Raw genomic sequence first — 14510 nt, forward strand, 5'->3', positions numbered from 1 at the left:
TCTACTCCCCTCCACCCTCCTCCCTCCCTCTTATCTTAGCACCTCCTGGATGACGGGTAATCCCTGCATCCTGTCCACTGCCCTGGGTCAGAGGCAGTGTCGCAAGACACAGCACATCCACAGCAAGGCCGCTTCATATAAGGAGAAGACGGGTAGAAATCCTTTCAGGCTGCATCAAATTTTTTTTCTCATACATACTTCCTCACCCCCCATCCCCCACCCACTCCCCCTCATGCATCACAGCATCATCTATACACAACCCCTCTTCATTTACCCCTATCTTCTGTCCTCTCCCGTCCTTCCTCTACAGACATTCCTCTCTTTTGTAATGCCCCTTTTCACCCCATCCATCCATCTCATCCTAGGACGGCCCCTCATATTCACTCATTCCACCTCTGCCTTCCACACTTATTTTACTAATCTTTCTTCACTCATTCTTTACATGTGTCCAAACCATCCTAATACTCTTTCATCAACCCTATCTCCCAGTTCCCTTTCCACCCCTGTTCTCCTCCTCACCTCCTAATTTCTCACTCTATCCAGTCTAGTAACCCCTATCATACTTCTCAGACACCTCATCTCAAACACATTCAAACTCCTTCTCTCTTCCTCTCTTATGTTCCATGTTTCTGCCCCGTACAATGCTGTTGGCACAATCACTCCTTCATATAACCTCCTCTTAGCATCCATTCCCAGATGTCTATTTCTCATTACACTCTTCAATCCACCAAGGCATTTACTCGCTTCTCTCAATCTACATTCTACCTCCATCCCCATTTCTCCCTTTCCTGCCACATTTGCACCCAAGTATCTAAAACTATCCACCCTCTCCAGTCTTTCACCCTTAATGCTCACTTCCAGTCTGCTGTCACTCTCTCCCCTTGTACATCTCATCACCTTACTTTTACCCACATTTATCTTCAGCTTCCTTCTTTCACACACCTTCTCAAACTCTGTCACTAACTTCCTCAATCCCTCCTCTGATCCTGCTACAAACAGTGTCATCAGCAAACAACAGCTGGCTCACCTCCCACTTTTCTCCATCTTCTTTAACCATCTCCAACCCCTGACCCACTACCCTTGCATTCACCTCTTGCACCATCCCATCCATGTAAAGATTGAACAGCCAGGGTGACATAACACATCCCTGACGAAGTCCCACCTTTACGTCAAACCATTCACTCTCTCCATTTCTAATCCTAACACAAGCTCTACTACATACATACATACATACATATACCAAGGCTTTTTCCCCCTTCCAAGGGAGGTAGCCAAAAAGGGAAAGGCATAAAAACACTCCCACCCATTTCATCCCTAAATACACTCCACATCCCTCCCACCCTTCCTCTCATCTGAGCACCTCCTGGATGACGGGTCATCCCTGCACCCTGCCCACCGCCCTGGGTCAGAAGCAGTGTCGCACGACACAGTACATCCACAGCAAGGCCGCTTCATTTAATCGGCGACACCCCTCTACGTCCCCCTTTGCATATAAGGCGAGGACGGGGAGAAATCCCTTCGGGCTGCGTCAAAATTTACTCACACATACTACCCCACCCCCCCGCCCATTCCTCCTCATGCAGTCACAACATCATCCATATACAACCATTCTCCACTCACCTCTGTCTTCCATCCTCTCCCTTCCTTCCTCAACAGACATTCCCCTCTTCCCCAAAGCCCCCTTCACCCCATCCATACACCTCATCCTAGGACGTCCCCTCATGTTCACTCCCTCCACATCTGCCTTCCATACCTCTTTTACTAGTCTTTCTTCACTCATTCTTTCCATGTGTCCAAACCATCCTAATATTCTTTCATCAACCCTATCTCTCAAATCCTTTTTCACCCCTGTTCTCCTCCTCACCTCCTCATTTCTCACTCTATCCAGCCTAGTAACCCCCACCATACTTCTCAGACACCTCATCTCAAACACATTCAAACTCCTTCTCTCTTCTTCTCTTATGTTCCACGTTTCTGCCCCATACAGTGCTGTTGGCACAATCACTCCTTCATACAGTCTCCTCTTCGCATCCATTCCCAAATGTCTATTCCTCATTACACTCTTTAAACCACCAAGGCATTTACTCGCTTCTCTCAATCTACATTCTACCTCCACCTTCACTCCACCTTTTCCTGCTACATTTGCACCCAAGTATCTAAAACTATCCACTTCCTCCATTCGCTCTCCCTTAATGATCACTTCCAGTCTACTGCCACTTTCACCCCTTGTACATCTCATCACCTTACTTTTACCCACATTTATCTTTAACTTTCTTCTATCACATACTCTCCCAAACTCTGCCACCAGCTTCCTCAATCCCTCCTCTGACCCTGCCACAAGCGCAGTGTCGTCCGCAAACAACAGCTGGCTCACCTCCCACTTTTCTCCATTTTCTTTAACCATCTCCAATCCCTGACTCACTACCCTAGCATTCACCTCTCGCACCACCCCATCCATGTATAAGTTGAACAGCCAGGGCGACATAACGCATCCTTGACAAAGTCCCACCTTTACTTCAAACCACTCACTCTCTCCATTTCTAATCCTAACACATGCTCTACTACTCTCATAAAAACTCTTGACAGCTCCCAAAAGCTTTCCTCCTATCCCATAAATCTGCATAACCTCCCACAGTGCCTTTCTGTCTACCCTATCATAAGCCTTTTCCAGATCCATAAAAGCCCAAAAGACATCCTTCCCCTTTCCTATAGCTTTCTCACATATCTGTCTTACCACAAAGATCTGATCTACACAACCTCTACCCGTCCTAAATCCACACTGTTCCTCACCAATTACTCCTTCTGTTCCTCTCCTAATCCTCTCAATTAAGATCCTCCCATAAGCCTTCCCTACTACACTCTGAAATTACTACATTCACACTTGTCCCCTTTTCCCTTGTAAAGAGGAACTATACAGGCACTACTCCAGTCCTCCGGTACTCTACCCTCTCTCCAGCAAACATTAAATAACCTCACCAACCAGTCCACCATCACTGAACCTCCCTTTTTCAGACATTCTTCATGGCATCCATCCAGACCAGGTGCCTTACCTGCTTTCATCATCTTTACAACTGCCTTCACCTCATCCTTCCTTATTTCTCCTCCATTCTCCTCACTCATCACTCTCATTTTCTTCGCATTTCCCACTGCAGCTATCTTTCCTTCCCTATCCTCCTTCACATTCAGCAACTCCCTAAAATATTCTGCCCATCTTCCCCTCACTGCCATCTCTTCCATTATCATCTCTCCATCTGTACCTTTTACCTTTTCTCTCTCATAAAAACTCTTGACTGCTCTTAACAGCTTTCCTCCTATCCCATATATCTGCAGTACCTCCCACAGTGCCTTCCTGTCTACCCTGTCATAAGCCTTTTCCTGTCTACCCTGTCATAAGCCTTTTCCAGATCCATAAAAGCCCAAAAAACATCCTTACCTTTTCCTATAGCTTTCTCACATATCTGTCTTACCCAAAAATCTGATCTATACATCCCCTACCTGTCCTAAAACCACACTGTTCCTCACCAATTACTCCCTCTGTTCCTCTCTCAATCCTCTCAATCAAGACCCTCCCATATGCCTTCCCAACTACACTTAACAAGCTGATCCATCTGAAACTACTACACTCACACTTGTCCCCCTTTCCCTTGTAAAGCTGAACTATACAGGCACTCCTCTCTTAAACAAACATTAAATAACCACACCAACCAGTCCACCACAACTGTACCTCCTTTCTTCAGACATTCTGCATGGCATCCATCCAGATCAGGTGCCTTACCTGCTCTCATCATCTTAACAGCTGCTTTCACTTCATCCTTCCCTATTTCTCCTCCATTTTCCTCACTCATCATTCTCATTTTCTTAGTGCTTCCCACTGCCACTACCTTTCCCTCCCTATCCTCCTGCACATTTAGCAACTCCCTTAAATACTCTGCCCACCTTCCTCTGCCTTCTTTTTCATTATCATCTCTCCATCTGCACCTTTTACTTTTTCTTCTCTACTTGATTTGTCTCCTTTTTCTCTTTAAATTCCTTCCAAAACATCTTTTTATTGCTTTCAAATTTTGTCATACTCTTACCCCATTTCACATCTGCTCTCTTCTTTGCTTCCTTTATCTTATGCTTAACTTCCCTTCTCTTTACTTTGTACCTCTCATATGATTCCCTCGTCCTAATTTGTAGCCAATCTATGAATGCCTACTTCTTCTCTTCTACACATTTCTTTGCTTCCTCATTCCACCACTTACTACCCTTCCTTCTATTTCCTCCCGCCATCCTTGTTCCACACACCACCTTTGCACACCTTATGACTCCCTCCTTGAACCATCCCCATTCCTCCTCCTCTCCTAGTTCTACTCTATCCTTTACTCCCTCCCACTCCTCTTTCAGCTTCTTCTTATACTCGCTCTCCTTTTTTTCCTCATTTAACCCCTACCATACGGTGATGCCTGCATAGGCATCATGAGGAGCAAGTGGGTACACGAGGATGCCGACGTCGGCATCTTATATTTATTGTAGTCGTACCTGCGTGACCCCCATACTCTGTAAACTGGCTTCATCATATTTTCTATGGTTATCAAAATTCACAGGTGAAAGAGAACAAGTGATAGAGCAGTGACTTTATTTTTTATAATGCAAGTATTATGACGCAACATCACACGTCTGGCAGCATTAGCTGCCAGACGTGCGATGTGGCCCGTATTGAAGGGGTTAAGCAGTTCACTCTAAGTACCTCCCTACCTTCTGCCCTTTTCCTCTTTCTCCACTCTCAATTTATCTTCCACCATAAAATGATCTGATATTCCCCCACTCTCTCCCCTTAGAACATCTACATCCTTAACCCCTTCCATACGGTGCCGCACACGTAGGCGTCATGGGGAGCGAGTGTATTCGCGAGGCTGCCATATCGGCGTCTTGATTATATTTATTGTAGTCGCCCCTCCATAATGACATTCTTTCTAATTCTTTTGTAATTGCATTTTCTATGGTTATCAAAATTCACGGGTGAAGAGAGAACGATCGATATAAGCGGTGACTATATTTTATGATGCGAGTATTATTACGACACGTCGTACGGCTGGCATTGGCTGCTGCCACCGAGATCTAAGTCCATGACGCCTACGTGTGCGGCACCGTATGGAAGGGGTTAAGGGGGTACGCGACACCTGGAGGTCATTTTCTAAAATATTTAGAGTAAAGAGCTGAAACTTCTCAGGTAAATAGGTATCCATATTGCCTACATTTTAGGTGAAGCAGAATGATGTATGTACACATGTACACATGTACATATGTACATATACCAGTAGCAACATTTAAAAGTGCACAGCACCATAATACGTGGACCAATTTGTTTTATATTTTGGCTATGATTAGTCAGTAGGCACACCTAGGGCCGGTCATTGAGTAATTGAACAATTTCCTTTATACTTTTGCATACAGGCATTTCAATTTTAATGGCTGGCAAAAATCGTGAAAAATACAATTTTTTTGCCTTTGTTTCCATTATTACTCCGAACTCTTTCATCCTATTCAAAATATTCGAACGATCGGCCCTAGCAGTTACTAAAAGTAATATTCCCTGTAAGTTTCATCTAAATCTAATGTATATTAGATTTTTTATGATTAAAAAAAAGTAGAAAAATATCGAACGGAGATATGGCAACTTGAAATATGAATATATCTGTAACTTGCTTATAGTTTCACCAATTTGACTGAGTTTTTCATGGCTTAATTCTTATTATATAATAAGTACAGTAAAAATTATCAACATATTTTAATTATAAGTACTTTAAATACTGAAAAACTAAAGTATAAGTATGTCACAGTAGTGACGACGCACAGACGACATCATATAATTTGCTTTTTTGCACCTTTGGCGGTTTCTTCATATGAAACCTCTCTGCTGGGGGTCTTCAGGGTATCTAAATCATTGGAAAGAGGTTTATTTTCCAGTAGTGGGCGCCTTCTCTTTCCTCATCAGATTCCCCTCGCCAATCTATGTTGGTAGGGCACCCCCTCCAGCATCATATTATGTCCCTTCTTCTTTCTTCTTCCTGTATAGCCTTGATCTTTTTCCTCTTGCTTTCTTCTTTGGATTTAATCTTCCTCTTTGAATTGTTTAGTCTAATGTTGTCCTTTACCTCTGTCACCGTCACAGAGGTGCAGGTGAGGGCGGTGGTGGAGTGAGAGGTGGTGAGATCTTTAGTCGTCTTTGACTGCTTGCCATCTTTAACTGCTGTTTTTTGTCATTGTGATGTTCTTTTGTTCTTTTTGCTACCCATGATGACTGTACTAAAGAGTAATATGTACTAGCTAAAGTAATAGATTGCAATGAGAGCTCATGAGACATGCGTACTTCCCTTTTCAGAGCTAGCCGGTAACTAACGCTTAGTTTCGCACAAAGTTTACGAAATATTCTCCCTCCACCTTCCTCCCTTCCCCTCCACAATCGTATTGGCCGTTGATACACTGGGCGAGTGTAAATTCAATCAAATTTCAACGTTATTCGCTGTGCCTGAAGGTCCTAAGTGGCACGCCTCCTTCTAGTGTGGGTTGCGCCTTTAAATCTGTCCCTTTAATCCTCACCCAGGACCTTTAAATTGCGCGCGGCTGGAAAATTATTTGTCGGGATTTATTTCTAAGTGGTATACGAACATTTTGAACACAGTTTTGAAAAATGCCATATCTTGACCAAATTCACCCCCCCAGGTGTTGCGTACCCCCTTAACTCTTCCTACCATACTCCTGGTCACCACTATATAGTCCATTAACGCTCTATCTGCCACCCATCTACCACCCTCTCCCATGTGTACTTATGCTTGAATTTCTTCCTAAACACTGTATTTGCTATCATCAACTCTCTTTCAAGACACATCTCCACCATCATTTCTCCAGTACGATTTTTACCTGCAACCCCATACTTCCCAATCACTCCGTCTATTGGTTCATTTCCTACCCTAGCATTAACCCCTTGAGTACCGTATGTGTGTTTTGTGACACCTGCGTGTCACGGCTGTGTGCACCCGCCAGGAACCGAGCGTGCTCCCCGTGACACGCACGTGTCACAGTTATAAGCTTTGTGTATTGAGGGCTCTCAAGGCCTCATTTTCTGGGTTATTTCTACCCACTGGGTGGCAAGTGTCTGTGTTTACAAACATAAGGCTCCAGACATTCGTGGGACGGTTTGAAACGTTTGTTTACGTAAGGTTGATGGGTCGGTAACGAAGGGGTTAAGGTCTCCCAATACAACTACATTGACATTTCTCCCTAATCCCTCTATGCACTCATTTATATCTACCCAAAAAGCCTCCCTTTCCTCTATGCTCTTCTCACTACCAGGTCCATACACACTTACAAAAACCCACATCTCCCTTCCCAGCTTCACCTTCATCCACATCAACCTTGAAGAAACCTCCTTCCACTCCACTACCCACTTACTTATCTCTTCACTTACTAGTATAGCCACCCCTTCTCTCCCTTGTCCCCTCTTCACTCCTGAGTACCTCCCAGCTACAATCCCAAACTCACAGTTGCCCTTTCCTTTCATTTTAGTTTCACTCAAAGTCAGCACATCTCTTTCTTCTCACAAACATACTACCTATCTCTTCCCTTTTACTCTCATCTGTCATCTGTACCACATCCTTAGGGTACTGGTTGGAAAACTCCCAGACCATCTTATGCCTTTTCTTCTTATTTTAGGAATGTCCCCTTTTGGGGGCACAGGTAGTAGGACTCCTAATCCCATCCCCGTCCCTTTTTTTGTCGCCTTTTACGTCTCAAGTGGAAAGACTTGGTGGTAGCATTCTCTTCCCCCACCACAGGGTCGGTGAAAACAGGAAATGAATATTCAGAGAAATGGTACAGGACAGTAACAAGGGGTTGGGGACAGCATAACGGAGGGATAGTTGTAGAATAAAATTGTCATCATTTCTCTATGCATAGAGTTTTCCTCTATCACAGACAAAATGATGTGTGGCTCTGGTCCATAGGGGCACCCAATATAAAACCTAAAGTATCAACTGCATGCTACTTTGCCACAATAACATGCAGCCAATACCCCAGAAAAAATTCTGGCCAACTCTTTCTGATTTTATTGTTGTGTGGGTCTTCGTCCTGAAACATCTAGGCCCAGTAACAATATACACAATATAGACCTTCACAGGCATCTCTAACCATTCCTGGTTGCACAATGACATCCACAAATATGAGAGAGAGAGAGAGAGAGAGAGAGAGAGAGAGAGAGAGAGAGAGAGAGAGAGAGAGAGGCTGAGGCTTGGAATTAATGGGTGAAAATGTATTTCCTTAGCTGCAGGAAAGGCACCTGGTCTGGATGAATGCCATGCAGAATGTTTAAAAAAAGGAGGTACAGTGATGGTGGACTGGCTGGTGAGGTTATTTAATGTTTGCTGGAGAGAGGGTAGAGTGCCAGAGGACTGGAGGAGTGCCTGTATAGTTCCACTTTACAAGGGAAAAGGGGACAAGTGTGAATGTAGTAGTTTCAGAGGGATTATCTTGTTAGGTGTAGTTGGGAAGGCTTATGGGAGGATCTTGATTGAGAGGATTAGGAGAGGAACAGAGGGAGTAATTGGTGAGGAACTGTGTAGATTTAGGACATGTAGAGGTTGTGTAGATCAGATTTTTGTGGTAAGACAGATATGTGAGAAGCCTATAGGAATGGGGAAGGATGTTTTTTGGGCCTTTATGTCTGGACCTGGAAAAGGCTTACGACAGGGTAGACAGAAAGGCACTGTGGGAGGTTTTGCAGATACATGGGATAGGAGGAAAGCTTCTAGGTGCTGTCAAGAGTTTTTACAATAGTAGAGCATGTGTTAGGATTAGAAATGGAGATAGTGAGTGGTTCGTGGTAAAGGTGGGACTTCGTCAGGGATGTGTTATGTCACCCTGACTGTTCAACTTACACATGGATGGGGTGGTGCGAGAGGTAAATGCAAGGGTGGTGGGTCAGGGGTTGGAGATGGTTAAAGAAAATGGAAAAGTGGGAGGTGAGTCAGCTGTTGTTTGCGGACGACACTGCGCTTGTGGCAGGATTGGAGGAGGGATTGAGGAAGTTGGTGACAGAGATTGGGAGAGTGTGTGAAAGAAGAAAGTTGAAGATAAATGTGGGTAAAAGTAAGGTGATGATATGTACAAGGGGTGAAAGTGGCAGTAGACTGGAAGTGATCATTAAGGGAGAGCGACTGGAGGAAGTGGACAGTTTTAGATACTTGGGTGCGAATGTGGCAGGAAAGGGTGGAAGGAATGTAGATTGAGAGAAGTGAGTAAATGCCTTGGTGGATTAATAAGTGTAATGAGGAATAGACATTTGGGAATGGATGCTAAGAGGAGACTGTATGAAGGAGTGATTGTGCCAACAGCACTGTATGGGGCAGAAACATGGAACATAAGAGAGGAAGAGAGAAGGAGTTTGAATGTGTTTGAGATGAGGTGTCTGAGAAGTATGATGGCTGGATAGAGTGAGAAATGAGGAGGTAAGGAGAACAGGGGTGGTAAGGGAGTTGTTGTTGTTGTTGTTGCCGTTCCCTAGACTGTCTGTCCAAGCAGTCCCGTCTCCCCAAGGAAGGCCACAGCCGAAACTGGGTTTTCCCACAAATCCTTTATAGAGTGTATGTTGTGTTGTTTGCGTGCATGATTGTGTATAATGCAGTCTTCCATTATGTGTTGTATGGTATGGGGTGAAGTGTTACATCCTGGGCAGCTGTTCACAACACGGTCGTCCAGCCTCTTCTGGTAGCTTAGAAGTGCTGGGTGGTGACCGCATCGCAGTCTGACCAAGTGGACTCTGTCCTTTCGTGGGAGAGAGGATTCAGAAGGGTGGATATTAGGGGGTCTGGCATGCAGCAGTGTGTTGTCTTTCAGTGTGTTAATGGAGCGGTGAGTGATATGATTATGAATATGTTTCCGGAGGCTGGTATTTGGTGGTTGTGGAGGAAGAGAAGAGAGTATCTGTGCGTAATAAAGGTCTTTGGGTGTAGTTTTAATGTTTCTTGGTGTGTGTGGGTGTTCTGCTATGTAGTGTAGCAGGTGTGATGTGTTTGTGGTGGCTGCAGCAAGTGTTTGTGTGCCTCTCATGTCGAGGTGGTCCTTGACTTTGAGGACTTTTGTTTCATGGTGTAAATGGTCTGTAGGTGTTGTATTTGTGCAGCCTGTAATTGTTTTTAGGGCTTTGTTTTGTATGATTTGAAGGGTGTTGTGGTGTGTCTCACTGAGATTAGGAGCCCATGCAGGACTCGCATAATTCATCACTGAGCGTATGCATTGTTTGTATATTGTTATGTTAGTTTCTTTGTTTTGTCCAAATGTTGTTCCAGTGATTGACTTAAGTGCGTTAAGTCTAGGTGTGCATTTGTTTTTTATGTTTGTGAGGTGTTGTTTGAAAGACATGGATGTATCGTATGTTACACCAAGAATTTTCGGTGTGTTTGTGTGTGGTATTAGAGTGTTGTTGATGTAGAGATGAGGTATGTATTTGTGTTCTTTTGTCCAGTTGGTGAGAAGTGTTGCTGTAGATTTGGTTGGAGCTATTTTGAGTCTGTTTGTGATGAACCATGTGTTGAGTGTGTCAAGATAAGGCTGGATTATTTCTGCAGCTTTGTCTGTGTTACGATGTGTGCATGTGATTGTTATGTCGTCTGCGTAGGAAGAGATTTGTATTTCTGAGGTGTCTGGTGTGGGTAAGTCATGCATGTATAGATTAAATAATGTGGGGGATAGAACTGAGCCCTGTGGTACTCCGTTCTTAATGTTTCTGATGTGCGATGATTGGCCATTATATGACACATGAGCATTCCTGCCTGCCAGATAATTGGCCAGCCATCTTTTGGTGTTATTGTGCATGTCTGTGTTATATATTTTATTTGTTAGGTTGTGGCGGGGGATAGCATCAAAAGCTTTACTAATGTCCAATGTTATAAGAAGTGTTCTGTGGTAGGGCCTATCTGAATTGATGCCATCTAAAATTCTTTGTGTGAGGTTTGTCAGAAGAGTGTTTGTGGAGTGTAGTGGCCTAAAACCATGTTGTGAGTCAGCAAGGGGAATATATGGTGTGACAAGTTTAAGTATTAGGCGTTCAATGACTTTAGAGGGGGTGCAGAGAAGTGTGATTGGGCGGTGCGATGTTGGGATTGTTGGGTCTTTGTTCGGTTTTGGAATGGTGATTATTTTACCATGCTTCCAGATGTCGGGTATAGTGTTGTGTGAATAGCTGTAGTTTGCAATGTTTGTGAGTGCGTGTATACCTTGTGGTCCAATGTGTTTTAGGTGGATGTTGCTTATGTTATCAGGGAGTTGGGAGATAGGGTTGATGAAAGAGTATTAGGATGGTTTGGACACATGGAAAGAATGAGTGACGAAAGACTAGTAAAAGAGGTATGGAAGGCAGATGTGGAGGGAATGAACATGAGGGGGTGACCTATGAGATGGATGGATGTGGTGAAGGGGGTTTTGGGGAAGAGGGGAATGTCTGTTGAGGAAGGACGGAGAGGACAGAAGACAGGGGTGAATGGAGAATGGTTGTATATGGATGATACTGTGATACATGAGGTGGAATGGGTGGGGGGATGGGGGGTGAGGTAGTATGTTAGAGAAAAATTTGATGCAGCCCGATGGGATTTCTCCCCGTCTTCTCCTTTTCTGCATGGGGGGACGGAGAGGGGGGGTTGCCGATTTAATGAAGTGGCCTTGCTGTGGATGTGCTGTGTCTTGCGACACTGCCTCTGACCCAGGGCAGTGGACAAGGTGCAGGGATGACCCATTGTCCAGGAGGTGCTAAAATAAGAGGGAGGGTGGAGGGAGGTGGAGTGTATTTAGGGATGGAATGGGTGGGAATGGTTTTATGCCTTTTTCTTTTTGGCTACCTCCCTTGTAAGGAGGAAAAAGCCTTGGTATATGTATGTATGTATCTTACAGGAAGGGGAGCTACGCTTGTGGTATCCCATTTCTGTATCTCAAAATATCTAATTTGCTATTAAGTTCTTGTAATGTTTTTACACACACTATTGTTTTGTCTAGTATGTTCCATACACCACTCTGTGGGAAAAACTGGGTTTTTTTTTCAGGTCTCTTCTATACTTGTCCTTTTTGAGTTTCCTTCCATGTCCTCTTGTGTTTCCCATATCCCAATTTAGCAAGTCATCTATATCAAGGATTTCCACCCCTCTCATAATTCTGCAGATGGTCAACAAGTCACCTCTTTCTCTTCTTTGTTCCAGAGTCAGCAGTAATTCTAGTTTTGACAACCTTTCTTCATAAGACATTTTTGATAGTGTTGAGGCCATCTTCCTTATGTTCTTTTTAGTACTGCTCCCTAAAATACTCTGCCCATCCTGCTCTTACTGCCTTCTCTTCCATTATCATCTCTCTATCTGCACCTTTTACGGGTTTTTTTTTACTTGATTCGCCTCTCTTCCTTTTTTCAAAATTTTCTGTCATACTTTTATGCCATTTCACATCTACTCTCCTCTTTGCCTCCTTTATCTTATACTTTAATTCTCTTCTCTTTTCTTTGTACCTCTCATATGACTCCCTCATCCTATTTTGTAACTGAATAATATTACAATTCTACAACTTAGTTTGAGTAAGTACACCAGAGGACTCCCACTTGGGATCCTTATTACACTCACCAAGCCAAGTCTACTTTGACATCACCATTTAATTTATCCAATAACTTTGACCATTACAAATAAGTGCCACCCTTTAAGGGCGTGACTTTACTTCCATGCACCAATAATTTCTCTCCTCCTCCACCCTTTTCTCCAATCAGAAAGACTGTTACACTGTCTCAAGCAATACTGCTTCTACAAACAATCTTGTCATGAAGCGAAGTGACTTTAGTGTTAACAATTCATAACATCAGCACCAATATCGATACCCTAGCATGTGTTTACAAATATTAGGCAGTGAGTGAGATTATGCAATTCTGCAACATCTAAGTCGTAAAATGAATTTCTCGCCACCTACCCCTCTATCTACCTACTTGTCTACTTTAATCTACCAGCCTCTTACAGGGCTCGGCAGGTACCCTTGGTCGTCCCAACCAATTATTTCTACTACCCTCTCACAGGGCTTGCTAATATATACTTGGAAAATCATCATATATAAGAAGCTAAATATTTAAACTACACTTGCAAAAACTGTTAAAATGGTATCAGTAAAACATGTCAAACATATACATTTCAAAGAAACAAACAACCCCTCCAAAATGCATGAATGTCAATAATAATTGAAGCAGAAAATGGTGAATAGCATACTCGTCAGAAACAACATAATTCTCTACTTGATTCACTTCCTCTTCCTCTCTTAATTTCTTTCCAAAACATCTTTTTATTACTTTCAAAATTTTCTGTCATACTCTTACCCCACTTCACATCTGCTCTCCTCTTTGCCTCATTTATCTTGTGCTTTACTTCTCTTCTCTTTTCTCTGTACCTCTCATATGACTCCCTTGTCCTATTTTGTAACCCATCTGTGGAAGTTCTCTTCTCTTCTCCAACCTTCTTTGTTTCCTCATCCCTCCACTCACATCCCTTCCTTCTATTTCCTCCCGCCCTTCTTGTTCCACACACCATCTTTGCACACCTTGTGACTCCCTCCTTGAACCATCCCCATTCCTCCTCCACTCCAAGTTCTAACAAGTACAATAGCAAAAGTATGTGAAAAAGTTATCAAAAGTAGATGGGTTAAACATCTGGAAGAAAAAAAATATACTAAATCCAAATCAATTTGGATTTAGACAAGGAAGGTCATGTACAACATACCTGATCTGCTTCTATTTGAGATTAATAGAAATAATACAAGAAAGGGATGGATGGGCGGACTTTACTTTTCTAGACCTACAAAAAGCATTTGATAAAATACCACACAAAAAAACTAATAAGAAAAATAGAATCAATAGGTGGCATCAAAGCAAAATTATTAGAATGGATGGAAGACTTCTCGATAGGAAAATGAGGGTAGTAATTAGAGACAAGTACTCGAATCGGGAAGAAATGATAAGTGGTGTCCCGCAAGATTCAGTACTGGCTCCAATCATGTTTGCCATATATATAAATGACATGGATGAAGGAGTGGAATGTTATATGAACTTCTTCGCAGATGACACAAAAATACTAAAAGTAAGTACAGAGGAAGATTTTGAATCATTGCAGATATACCTAGACAAAATCTGGAAATGGAGTCAAAAGTGGGAAGTAAACTTCAATATCAAAAAGTGTAGTAGAATGGAGTTTGGAAAAAGTAAAAATAGAATATTGAGAAATTATAAAATTGGTGAAGAAGTAAAAAAGTGAACTCAGAAACAGACCTTGGAGTAATAATCAGCAAAGATATGTCACCGGACAAACATATCAGTAAAATAATTGGAGAAACCTTCAACCTATTAAGGTCCATGAAAGTGGCATTTGACTATCTGGATGAGGAAATGATAAAAAAAATATTAGTTACACTAATAAGACTAAAACTGAATTACGCAGCAACATTAGGGCGTTGTTCCTTGTGGC

General features: G+C 42.9%; 1 protein-coding gene across 6 annotated transcripts in view; it reads right to left on the reverse strand.

Moving 5' to 3' along the window:
- The window catches only part of Mms19 (MMS19 nucleotide excision repair protein), a 514253-nt gene that overhangs the window by 397623 nt on the left and 102120 nt on the right, over window positions 1-14510 (reverse strand). The window lies entirely within an intron of this gene.

The sequence above is a fragment of the Oratosquilla oratoria genome, chromosome 19 (assembly GCF_046742065.1).
Source record: "Oratosquilla oratoria isolate Oo_2021 chromosome 19, ASM4674206v1, whole genome shotgun sequence".
Taxonomy (NCBI): domain Eukaryota; kingdom Metazoa; phylum Arthropoda; class Malacostraca; order Stomatopoda; family Squillidae; genus Oratosquilla; species Oratosquilla oratoria.